This window comes from Centroberyx gerrardi, chromosome 23 (assembly GCF_048128805.1).
Source record: "Centroberyx gerrardi isolate f3 chromosome 23, fCenGer3.hap1.cur.20231027, whole genome shotgun sequence".
Lineage (NCBI taxonomy): Eukaryota > Metazoa > Chordata > Actinopteri > Beryciformes > Berycidae > Centroberyx > Centroberyx gerrardi.
This window is the reverse complement of record NC_136019.1, coordinates 23,478,737-23,492,912: the sequence shown is the minus strand read 5'-3', so window position 1 is coordinate 23,492,912 and position 14,176 is coordinate 23,478,737.

Here is a 14,176-nt window from a genome sequence, read left to right as displayed (position 1 = left end):
TTACTTGTCACTGCCTTCCTACTCTTCATACTACTAGTACCTTCCAGCTTTTCACATAAGCCTTCCTACTAACAAATAGTTTGTTAGCCTTCGTAGTCTTCCTACCAACTACATATTTTTATACCTTTTTACTTCTTAGTACTGTTACATTTTAGTACATTTTAGAACATTCCCACTCTATTTCACAGTATTTTCTGCTGCACTCCTCCTCTCTTACACATGCAGCACTTGTGCTTATTTCACTCTTCTCCATTTCAACATGTCTTTTACATATTTTCATACCTTTTTTACTTGTTAGTATTATTACATTTTAGTACATTTCTAACATTATTACTTGTCACTGCCTTCCTACTCTTCATACTACTAGTACCTTCCAGCTTTTCACATAAGCCTTCCTACTAACAGATAGTTTGTTAGCCTTCGTAGTCTTCCTACCAACTACATATTTTTATACCTTTTTACTTCTTAGTACTGTTACATTTTAGTACATTTCTAACATTATTACTTGTCACTTTCGTATTTTCTGTTTTTTTCAACTGAATATATATCTACTCTTCATACCTGCTATTCATACTCCTTGTACCTTCCAGATTTTACAAAATAGTCTTCCTACTATCTCCTTCCACCTTTTACACATAAGCCTCCCTACATATTTTCTTACTTTTGTACTTGTTACTATTATGAAATTTTAGTACATTTCTAACATTATTACTTATCACTTTGACACTCATTACAGCTCCTTCACAGAAGTGTTTTAAACTGCCACATTTCTCACAGTTTTAACATTACATACACATATTATACTTTGGTTCAGCCGTTTCAATTTGAACAGACGATCCACGGTCAGTCATGTTAAGAAACACGCACACGCCCACGCCCACACGTGCCTACACACACCACATATGCTAGGTATTCGTTACTATGGGCTGTCACGAGCAACAGTTTGCACGCTCAGCAATCACACGCATTTTCTCCAGAAAATGCACCTTTCTAGTTATTATTATTATTATTATTATTAATCCGTACACTTTTTTGGCACCTATCTACTCCTTCATACTTTTAGCTAGAAACTCCGTTCAAACTTTAAAATGTTCAGCTTGTTTAGGACATAGGCGCGTGTATTCAACTTTTTGATATCTATTCTACTTTTTAAACTATTCTACTTTTTTCTACTTTTTTTTACAATGGAAGTCTATGGGCGGAATGTTAAAACCATGCCCTCTTTGAACTCTAACTACTCTTTCATACTTTAAGCTATTAACTCCATTCAAACTTTAAACGGGTCACCACTTTTAGTACTTTATCACTTTAATTCAGCTTTTTCATACCTTTTGTACTTTTTGAGTAATCGCAGTTTACGTTTTATACTTTTTTCAACCTTTATAATGGGACCCTATGGAGCTACGCTAGAGTGCGTGATGTCACAATTCACTCTAGCAGACTTTACAGGCTGCACTTTTTACTAAATTCACACATTTTAAAACTGTGACAGTTCACACAACTTTAATACTACATACACATATTATACATCAAACCCTTCAGCTGCTTCTGCTCTCACTCACAATGTCAATATATAAGCGATGCGATGTATACTTTTTGAGATATTAACGTTTGTTTGACACTAGTGTTCCAGTCTTTTTCACAGTAGTTTCTGCTGCTCTGCTGCTCTCTTACACATGCAGCTGTTCTGCTTATTTCACTCTTCTCCATTTCAACATGTCTTTTACATATTTTCATACCTTTTTTACTTCTTAGTATTATTACATTTTAGTACATTTCTAAAATTATTACTTGTCACTGCCTTCCTACTCTTCATACTACTAGTACCTTCCAGCTTTTCACATAAGCCTTCCTACTCTTCCTACCAGCTGCACATTTTTATACCTTTTTACTTCTTAGTAGTTACATTTTAGTATATTTTAGTACATTTCCACTCTATTTCACAGTAGTTTCTGCTGCTCTCTTACACATGCAGCTCTTCTGCTTATTTCACTCTTCTCCATTTCAACGTGTCTTTTACATACTTTCATACCTTTTTTACTTCTTAGTATTATTACATTTTAGTACATTTCTAACATTATTACTTGTCACTGCCTTCCTACTCTTCATACTACCAGTACCTTCCAGCTTTTCACATAAGCCTTCTTACTAACAGAAAGTTTTTTTAGCCTTCGTAGTCTTCCTACCAACTACATATTTTTATACCTTTTTACTTCTTAGTACTGTTACATTTTAGTACATTTTAGAACATTCCCACTCTTTTTACATTTTAGTACTTTTCTAACATTATTACTTGTCACTTTCTTACTTTCTGTTTTTTTCTACTGAATATATACCTACTCTTCAAACTATTCATACTTCTTGTACCTTTCAGCTTTTAAATATAAGCCTTCCTACTTTTCCTACTGTTCATACTACTAGTACCTTCCAGCTTTTCACATAAGCCTTCCTACTAACAGATAGTTTGTTAGCCTTCGTAGTCTTCCTACCAACTACATATTTTTATACCTTTTTACTTCTTAGTACTGTTACATTTTAGTACATTTCTAACACTGTTAATTGTCACTTTCATATTTTCTGTTTTTTTCCACTGAATATATACCAACTTTTCATACCTGCTATTCATACTCCTTGTACCTTTCAGATTTTACAAAATACTACTATCTCCTTCCACATTTTACACATAAGCCTTCCTACATATTTTCTTACTTTTGTACTTGTTACTATTATGAAATTTTAGTACATTTCTAACATTATTACTTATCACTTTGACACTCATTACAGCTCCTTCACAGAAGTGTTTTAAACTGCCACATTTCTCACAGTTTTAACATTACATACACATATTATACTTTGCTTCAGCCGTTTCAGTTTGAACAGATGATCCACAGTCATGTTCAAAAACACGCGCACACACACACACACACACACACACACACACACATACAGCTGCTGGTACGTACACATCCACCCGCACGCACACACACACACACACACACACACACAGACAGAAATATGTGACATAGATACAGCCATAGGATAAGAAAGAGGGAAAGAGGAGAGTGATAGACCAGTCACAGACAGCCAACAGAAAGGGTGAGCTGTACCCACACTAAACTGCACCAGTGCCACAGTTTGCACTCTCAGCAATCACACGCATTTTCTCCAGAAAATGCACCTTTCTAGTATTGCAGATAATATTCCCCACCGTACATTTCTTCGGCACCTAACTCCTTCCACATACTTTCACCTAGAGACTCCGTTCAAACTTTCCACTGTTCGGCTTCTTTAGGAGATGCGTGCTTGTATTTTTATAAGCAATCTGATTTCTACTTTTTAAAATATTCTACTTTTTTCTATTTTTCTGTTTTACAATGTAAGTCTATGGGAGGACTGTTCGAACGCTAGAGTGCGTGATGTCATCACTCACTCTAGCAGACTCTACAGACTGTAGAGGCTGTGATTTTTACTAAATATTCAATTTTCTTAAACTGTCATCACTCCCACAACATTCACACTACATCCACATGTTAGATATCAAACTGTTCTGCTACTTCTTCTGCCACTCACAATGTCAATATCTAACTCATAGCTTTTATACTTTTTGAGTTAGGGACGTTTGTTCAACACTAGTGCAAAACTGTGTTTTACAGTACTTTTCTCTCCTTTGAACAGCCTTGTCTTGTACACTTTTCAAAACTGTCACTATTCCCACAATTTTCACACTACAGACATATATTTTACATCAAAGTCTTTGGCTATTTCTTCTGTCACTCACAATGTAAATATCTAAGTGATAGCACTTGTAGTTTTTGAGTTAGGGACGTTTGTTCAACACTACTGCTTTACAGTCTTTTGACTACTTTAAACAGCTTTTTCTTTTTACACTTGCAGTATTTAAACTGTAGTACCTCCCACAATTTTCACACTACGTACTTATATTATATATCAAACTCTTCACATACTTCTTCCGTGTATCACAATGTAAATATCTAAGTGATGGGATTTGTAGTTTTTGAGATATGGATGTTTGTTCGACACCAGTGCTATATTGTGTGTGCCTTTTTTGAACAGATTTTGTCTTTTAACCTTCAATCACTTCCACAACTTTAACATTACATACAAATGTTATATATTAAACTCTTCAGCTACTTCTGCTCTCACTCACAATGTAAATATATAAGCAATATGATGTATAGTTTTTGAGTTATTAACGTTTGTTCGACACTAGGGCTCCACTCTGTCACACTACTTTCTGTTCCACTGCTGCTCTCTTACACATGCAGCTCTTCTCCACTTGTCCTTTTTTCACTCTTCTCCATTTTAACATGTCTTTTACATATTTTCATACCTTTTTACTTGTTAGTATTATTACATTTTAGTACATTTCTAACATTACTACTTGTCACTGCCTTCTTACTCTTCCTACTTTTCATACTACTAGTACCTTCCAGCATTTCTCTCACTCACGTTGTTGGACACACACACTTCTCATTTTTTCACTCTTCTCCATTTTAACGTGTCTTTTACACATTTGCTCACCCTTTTCTTCTCACTATTTTTACATTTTAGTACATTTCTAACATCATTACTTATCACTTGGACACTCATTACAGCTCCTTCAAAGAAGTGTTTTAAACTGCCACATTTCCCACAGTTTTAACATTACATACACATATACTTTGGTTCAGCCGTTTCAATTTAAACAGACGATCCACGGTCAGTCATGTTAAGAAACACGCACACGGACACACCCACGCCCACACGTGCCTACACACACCACATATGCCACAGTTTGCACGCTCAGCAATCACACGCATTTTCTCCAGAAAATGCACCTTTCTAGTATTGCAGATAATATTCCCCACCGTACATTTCTTCGGCACCTAACTCCTTCCACATACTTTCACTTAGAGACTCCGTTCAAACTTTCCACTGTTCGGCTTCTTTAGGAGATGCGTGCTTGTATTTTTCTAAGCAATCTGATTTCTACTTTTTAAAATATTCTACTTTTTTCTATTTTTCTGTTTTACAATGTAAGTCTATGGGAGGACTGTTCGAACGCTAGAGTGCGTGATGTCATCACTCACTCTAGCAGACTCTACAGACTGTAGAGGCTGTGATTGTCACTAAATATTCAATTTTCTTAAACTGTCATCACTCCCACAACTTTCACACTACATCCACATATTAGATATCAAACTGTTCTGCTACTTCTTCTGCCACTCACAATGTCAATATCTAAGCCATAATGTTTATACTTTTTGAGTTAGGGACGTTTGTTCAACACTAGTGCAAAACTGTGTTTTACAGTACTTTTCTCTCCTTTGAACAGCCTTGTTTGTACACTTATCAAAACTGTCACTATTCCCACAATTTTCACACTACAGACATAAATTTTACATCAAAGTCTTTGGCTATTTCTTCTGTCACTCACAATGTAAATATTTAAGTGATAGCACTTGTAGTTTTTGAGTTAGGGACGTTTGTTCAACACTACTGCTTTACAGTCTTTTGACTACTTTAAACAGCTTTTTCTTTTTACACTTGCAGTATTTAAACTGTAGTACCTCCCACAATTTTCACACTACATAATTATATTACATATCAAACTCTTCACATACTTCTTCTGTGTATCACAATGTAAATATCTAAGTGATGGGATTTGTAGTTTTAGAGATATGGATGTTTGTTCGACACCAGTGCTATATTGTGTGTGACTTTTTTGAACAGATTTTGTCTTTTAACCTTCAATCACTTCCACAACTTTAACATTACATACATATGTTATATATTAAACTCTTCAGCTACTTCTGCTCTCACTCACAATGTAAATATATAAGCAATATGATGTATAGTTTTTGAGTTATTAACGTTTGTTCGACACTAGGGCTCCACTCTGTCACACTACTTTCTGTTCCACTGCTGCTCTCTTACACATGCAGCTCTTCTCCACTTGTCCTTTTTTCACTCTTCTCCATTTCAACATGTCTTTTAGATATTTTCATACCTTTTTACTTGTTAGTATTATTACATTTTAGTACATTTCTAACATTACTACTTGTCACTGCCTTCTTACTCTTCCTACTTTTCATACTACTAGTACCTTCCAGCATTTCTCTCACTCACGTTGTTGGACACACAAACTGCCACATTTCCCACAGTTTTAACATTACATACACATATACTTTGGTTCAGCCGTTTCAATTTGATACACGGTCAGTCATGTTAAGAAACACGCACACGGACACGCCGACACACACACGTGCCTACACACACCACATATGCTAGGTATTCGTTACTATGGGTTGTCACGAGCAACAGTTTGCACGTTCAGCAATCACACGCATTTTCTCCAGAAAATGCACCTTTCTAGTTGTGTGATTGCTGACTCAGCAATCACAGGTATAATATTCCCACTATTTATTATTGTGTGATTGCTGACTCAGCAATCACAGGTATAATATTCCCACTATTTATTATTATTATTATTATTATTATTATTAATCCGTACACTTTTTTGGCACCTATCTACTCCTTCATACTTTTAGCTAGAAACTCCGTTCAAACTTTAAAATGTTCAGCTTGTTTAGGACATAGGCGCGTGTATTCAACTTTTTGATATCTATTCTACTTTTTAAACTATTCTACTTTTTTCTACTTTTTTTTACAATGGAAGTCTATGGGCGGAATGTTAAAACCATGCCCTCTTTGAACTCTAACTACTCTTTCATACTTTAAGCTATTAACTCCATTCAAACTTTAAACGGGTCACCACTTTTAGTACTTTATCACTTTAATTCAGCTTTTTCATACCTTTTGTACTTTTTGAGTAATCGCAGTTTACGTTTTATACTTTTTTCAACCTTTATAATGGGACCCTATGGAGCTACGCTAGAGTGCGTGATGTCACAATTCACTCTAGCTGACTTTACAGGCTGCACTTTTTACTAAATTCACACATTTTAAAACTGTGACAGTTCACACAATTTTAATACTACATACACATATTATACATCAAACCCTTCAGCTGCTTCTGCTCTCACTCACAATGTCAATATATAAGCGATGCGATGTATACTTTTTGAGATATTAACGTTTGTTTGACACTAGTGTTCCAGTCTTTTTCACAGTAGTTTCTGCTGCTCTGCTGCTCTCTTACACATGCAGCTGTTCTGCTTATTTCACTCTTCTTCATTTCAACGTGTCTTTTACATACTTTCATACCTTTTTTACTTGTTAGTATTATTACATTTTAGTACATTTCTAACATTATTACTTGTCACTGCCTTCCTACTCTTCATACTACCAGTACCTTCCAGCTTTTCACATAAGCCTTCCTACTAACAGAAAATTTTTTTAGCCTTCGTAGTCTTCCTACCAACTACATATTTTTATACCTTTTTACTTCTTAGTACTGTTACATTTTAGTACATTTTAGAACATTCCCACTCTATTTCACAGTATTTTCTGCTGCACTCCTCCTCTCTTACACATGCAGCACTTGTGCTTATTTCACTCTTCTTCATTTCAACATGTCTTTTACATATTTTCATACCTTTTTTACTTGTTAGTATTATTACATTTTAGTACATTTCTAACATTATTACTTGTCACTGCCTTCCTACTCTTCATACTACTAGTACCTTCCAGCTTTTCACATAAGCCTTCCTACTAACAGATAGTTTGTTAGCCTTCGTAGTCTTCCTACCAACTACATATTTTTATACCTTTTTACTTCTTAGTACTGTTACATTTTAGTACATTTTAGAACATTCCCACTCTATTTCACAGTATTTTCTGCTGCACTCCTCCTCTCTTACACATGCAGCACTTGTGCTTATTTCACTCTTCTTCATTTCAACATGTCTTTTACATATTTTCATACCTTTTTTACTTGTTAGTATTATTACATTTTAGTACATTTCTAACATTATTACTTGTCACTGCCTTCCTACTCTTCATACTACTAGTACCTTCCAGCTTTTCACATAAGCCTTCCTACTAACAGATAGTTTGTTAGCCTTCGTAATCTTCCTACCAACTACATATTTTTATACCTTTTTACTTCTTAGTACTGTTACATTTTAGTACATTTCTAACATTATTACTTGTCACTTTCGTATTTTCTGTTTTTTTCAACTGAATATATATCTACTCTTCATACCTGCTATTCATACTCCTTGTACCTTCCAGATTTTACAAAATAGTCTTCCTACTATCTCCTTCCACCTTTTACACATAAGCCTCCCTACATATTTTCTTACTTTTGTACTTGTTACTATTATGAAATTTTAGTACATTTCTAACATTATTACTTATCACTTTGACACTCATTACAGCTCCTTCACAGAAGTGTTTTAAACTGCCACATTTCTCACAGTTTTAACATTACATACACATATTATACTTTGGTTCAGCCGTTTCAATTTGAACAGACGATCCACGGTCAGTCATGTTAAGAAACACGCACACGCCCACGCCCACACGTGCCTACACACACCACATATGCTAGGTATTCGTTACTATGGGCTGTCACGAGCAACAGTTTGCACGCTCAGCAATCACACGCATTTTCTCCAGAAAATGCACCTTTCTAGTATTGCAGATAATATTCCCCACCGTACATTTCTTCGGCACCTAACTCCTTCCACATACTTTCACCTAGAGACTCCGTTCAAACTTTCCACTGTTCGGCTTCTTTAGGAGATGCGTGCTTGTATTTTTATAAGCAATCTGATTTCTACTTTTTAAAATATTCTACATTTTTCTATTTTTCTATTTTACAATGTAAGTCTATGGGAGGACTGTTCAAATGCTAGAGTGCGTGATGTCATCACGCACTCTAGCAGACTCTACAGACTGTAGAGGCTGTGATTGTCACTAAATATTCAATTTTCTTAAACGGTCATGACACCCACAACTTTCACACTACATCCACATATTAGATATCAAACTGTTCAGCTACTTCTTCTGCCACTCACAATGTCAATATCTAACCCATAGCTTTTATACTTTTTGAGTTAGGGATGTTTGTTCAACACTAGTGCAAAACTGTGTTTTACAGCACTTTTCTCTCCTTTGAACAGCCTTGTCTTGTACACTTTTCAAAACTGTCACTATTCCCACAATTTTCACACTACAGACATATATTTTACATCAAATTCTTTGGCTATTTCTTCTGTCACTCACAATGTAAATATCTAAGTGATAGCACTTGTAGTTTTTGAGTTAGGGACGTTTGTTCAACACTACTGCTTTACAGTCTTTTGACTACTTTAAACAGCTTTTTCTTTTTACACTTGCAGTATTTAAACTGTAGTACCTCCCACAATTTTCACACTACGTACTTATATTATATATCAAACTCTTCACATACTTCTTCCGTGTATCACAATGTAAATATCTAAGTGATGGGATTTGTAGTTTTTGAGATATGGACGTTTGTTCGACACCAGTGCTATATTGTGTGTGCCTTTTTTGAACAGATTTTGTCTTTTAACCTTCAATCACTTCCACAACTTTAACATTACATACATATGTTATATATTAAACTCTTCAGCTACTTCTGCTCTCACTCACAATGTAAATATATAAGCAATATGATGTATAGTTTTTGAGTTATTAACGTTTGTTCAACACTAGGGCTCCACTCTGTCACACTACTTTCTGTTCCACTGCTGCTGTCTTACACATGCAGCTCTTCTCCACTTGTCCTTTTTTCACTCTTCTCCATTTTAACATGTCTTTTACATATTTTCATACTTGCCACTTTCTTACTTTCTGTTTTTTTCTACTGAATATATACCTACTCTTCATACCTGCTATTCATACTCCTTATACCTTTCAGATTTTACAAAATAGTCTTCCTACGATCTCCTTCCACCTTTTATACATAAGCCTTCCTACATATTTTCTTACTTTTGTACTTGTTACTATTATGAAATTTTAGTACATTTCTAACATTATTACTTATCACTTTGACACTCATTACAGCTCCTTCACAGAAGTGTTTTAAACTGCCACATTTCTCACAGTTTTAACATTACATACACATATTATACTTTGGTTCAGCCGTTTCAATTTGAACAGACGATCCACAGTCAGTCATGTTAAGAAACACGCCCACGCCCACACGTGCCTACACACACCACATATGCTAGGTATTCGTTACTATGGGCTGTCACAAGCAACAGTTTGCACGCTCAGCAATCACACGCATTTTCTCCAGAAAATGCACCTTTCTAGTTGTGTGATTGCTGCCCCAGCAATCACAGGTATAATATTCTCGCTCTTTATTATTATTATTATTGTGTGATTGCTGACTCAGCAATCACAGGTATAATATTGTCGCTCTTTATTATTATTATTTTTATTCCGTACACTTTTTTGGCACCTATCTCCTCCTTCATACTTTCAGCTAGAAACTCCATTCAAACTTTAAAATGTTCAGCTTGTTTAGGACATGCGCGGGTGTATTCAACTTTTTGATATCTTTTATACTTTTTAAACTATTCTACTTTTTTCTACTTTTTTTTATAATGGGAGTCTATGGGCGGAATGTTCAAACCATGCCCTCTTTGAACTTTAACTACTCTTTCATACTTTAAGCTAGAAACTCCATTCAAACTTTAAACAGGTCACCACTTTTAGTACTTTATCACTTTAATTCAGCTTTTTGATACCCTTTGTACTTTTTGAGTAATCACAGTTTAAGTTTTATACTTTTTTAAACCTTTATAATGGGACCCTATGGAGCTACGCTAGAGTGCGTGATGTCACAACTCACTCTAGCAGACTTTACAGGCCATACTTTTCACTAAATTCACACATTTTAAAACTGTGGCAGTTCACACAACTTTAATACTACATACACATATTATACATCAAACCCTTCAGCTACTTCTGCTCTCACTCACAATGTCAATATATAAGCGATGCGATGTATAGTTTTTGAGATATTAACGTTTGTTTGACATTAGTGTTCCACTCTATTTCACAGTAGTTTCTGCTGCTTTTTACTTCTTAGTATTATTACATTTTAGTACATTTCTAACATTATTACTTGTCACTGCCTTCCTACTCTTCATACTGCCAGTACCTTCCAGCTTTTCACATAAGCCTTCCTACTAACAGATAGTTTGTTAGCCTTCGTAGTCTTCCTATCAACTACATATTTTTATACCTTTTTACTTCTTAGTACTGTTACATTTTAGTACATTTCTAACTATTACTTGTCACTTTCGTATTTTCTGTTTTTTTCTACTGAATATATAACTACTCTTCATACTATTCATTCTTTTTGTACCTTTCATCTTTTATATATAAGCCTTCCTACTCTTCCTACTGTTCATACTACTAGTACCTTCCAGCTTTTCACATAAGCCTTCCTACTCTTCCTACCAACTGCACATTTTTATACCTTTTTACTTCTTAGTACTGTTACATTTTAGTATATTTTAGTACATTTCCACTCTATTTCACAGTAGTTTCTGCTGCTCTCTTACACATGCAGCTCTTCTGCTTATTTCAATCTTCTCCATTTCAACGTGTCTTTTACATACTTTCATACCTTTTTTACTTGTTAGTATTATTACATTTTAGTACATTTCTAACATTATTACTTGCCACTGCCTTCCTACTCTTCATACTACTAGTACCTTCCAGCTTTTCACATAAGCCTTCCTACTAACAGATAGTTTGTTCTCCTTCGTAGTCTTCCTATCAACTACATATTTTTATACCTTTTTACTTCTTAGTATTTTTACATTTTAGTACATTTCCACTCTTTTTCACAGTAGTTTCTGCTGCTCTGCTCTCTTACACATGCAGCTCTCGTGCTTATTTCACTCCTCTCCATTTCAACATGTCTTTTACATACCTTTTTTACTTCTTAGTATTATTACATTTTAGTACATTTCTAAAATTATTACTTGTCACTGCCTTCCTACTCTTCATACTACTACTACCTTCCAGCTTTTCACATAAGCCTTCCTACTCTTCCTATCAACTGCACATTTTTATACCTTTTTTACTTGTTAGTATTATTACATTTTAGTACATTTCTAACATTATTACTTGTCACTGCCTTCCTACTCTTCATACTACTAGTACCTTCCAGCTTTTCACATAAGCCTTCCTACTCTTCCTACCAACTGCACATTTTTATACCTTTTTACTTCTTAGTACTGTTACATTTTAGTATATTTTAGTACATTTCCACTCTTTCACAGTAGTTTCTGCTGCTCTCTTACACATGCAGCTCTTCTGCTTATTTCACTCTTCTCCATTTCAACGTGTCTTTTACATACTTTCATACCTTTTTTACTTCTTAGTATTATTACATTTTACTACATTTCTAACATTATTACTTGTCACTGCCTTCCTACTCTTCATACTACCAGTACCTTCCAGCTTTTCACATAAGCCTTCCTACTAACAGAAAGTTTTTTTAGCCTTCGTAGTCTTCCTACCAACTACATATTTTTATACCTTTTTACTTCTTAGTACTGTTACATTTTAGTACATTTTAGAACATTCCCACTCTATTTAACAGTATTTTCTGCTGCACTCCTCTCTTACACATGCAGCACTTGTGCTTATTTCACTCTTCTTCATTTCAACATGTCTTTTACATATTTTCATACCTTTTTTACTTGTTAGTATTTTTACATTTTAGTACTTTAATAACATTATTACTTGTCACTTTCTTACTTTCTGTTTTTTTCTACTGAATATATACCTACTCTTCATAGTCTTCATACCTGCTATTCATACTCCTTGTACCTTTCAGATTTTACAAAATAGCCTTCCTACTAACTATCTCCTTCCACCTTTTACACATAAGCCTTCCTACATATACTATTATGAAATTTTAGTACATTTCTAACATTATTACTTATCACTTTGACACTCATTACAGCTCCTTCACAGAAGTGTTTTAAACTGCCACATTTCTCACAGTTTTAACATTACATACACATATTATACTTTGCTTCAGCCGTTTCAGTTTGAACAGACAGTCATGTTCGAAAACACGCGTGCACACACACAAACATACAGCTGCTGGTATGTACACATCCACCCCCACGCACACACACACACAGACAGAAATATGTGACATAGATACAGCCATAGGATAAGAAAGAGGGAAAGAGGAGAGTGATAGACCAGTCACAGACAGCCAACAGAAAGGGTGAGCTGTACCCACACTAAACTGCACCAGTGCCACAGTTTGCACGCTCAGCAATCACACGCATTTTCTCCAGAAAATGCACCTTTCTAGTTATTATTATTATTATTATTATTAATCCGTACACTTTTTTGGCACCTATCTACTCCTTCATACTTTTAGCTAGAAACTCCGTTCAAACTTTAAAATGTTCAGCTTGTTTAGGACATAGGCGCGTGTATTCAACTTTTTGATATCTATTCTACTTTTTAAACTATTCTACTTTTTTCTACTTTTTTTTACAATGGAAGTCTATGGGCGGAATGTTAAAACCATGCCCTCTTTGAACTCTAACTACTCTTTCATACTTTAAGCTATTAACTCCATTCAAACTTTAAACGGGTCACCACTTTTAGTACTTTATCACTTTAATTCAGCTTTTTCATACCTTTTGTACTTTTTGAGTAATCGCAGTTTACGTTTTATACTTTTTTCAACCTTTATAATGGGACCCTATGGAGCTACGCTAGAGTGCGTGATGTCACAATTCACTCTAGCAGACTTTACAGGCTGCACTTTTTACTAAATTCACACATTTTAAAACTGTGACAGTTCACACAACTTTAATACTACATACACATATTATACATCAAACCCTTCAGCTGCTTCTGCTCTCACTCACAATGTCAATATATAAGCGATGCGATGTATACTTTTTGAGATATTAACGTTTGTTTGACACTAGTGTTCCAGTCTTTTTCACAGTAGTTTCTGCTGCTCTGCTGCTCTCTTACACATGCAGCTGTTCTGCTTATTTCACTCTTCTCCATTTCAACATATCTTTAACATATTTTCATACCTTTTTTACTTCTTAGTATTATTACATTTTAGTACATTTCTAACATTATTACTTGTCACTGCCTTCTTACTCTTCATACTACTAGTACCTTCCAGCTTTTCACATAAGCCTTCCTACTCTTCCTATCAACTGCATACTTTTATACC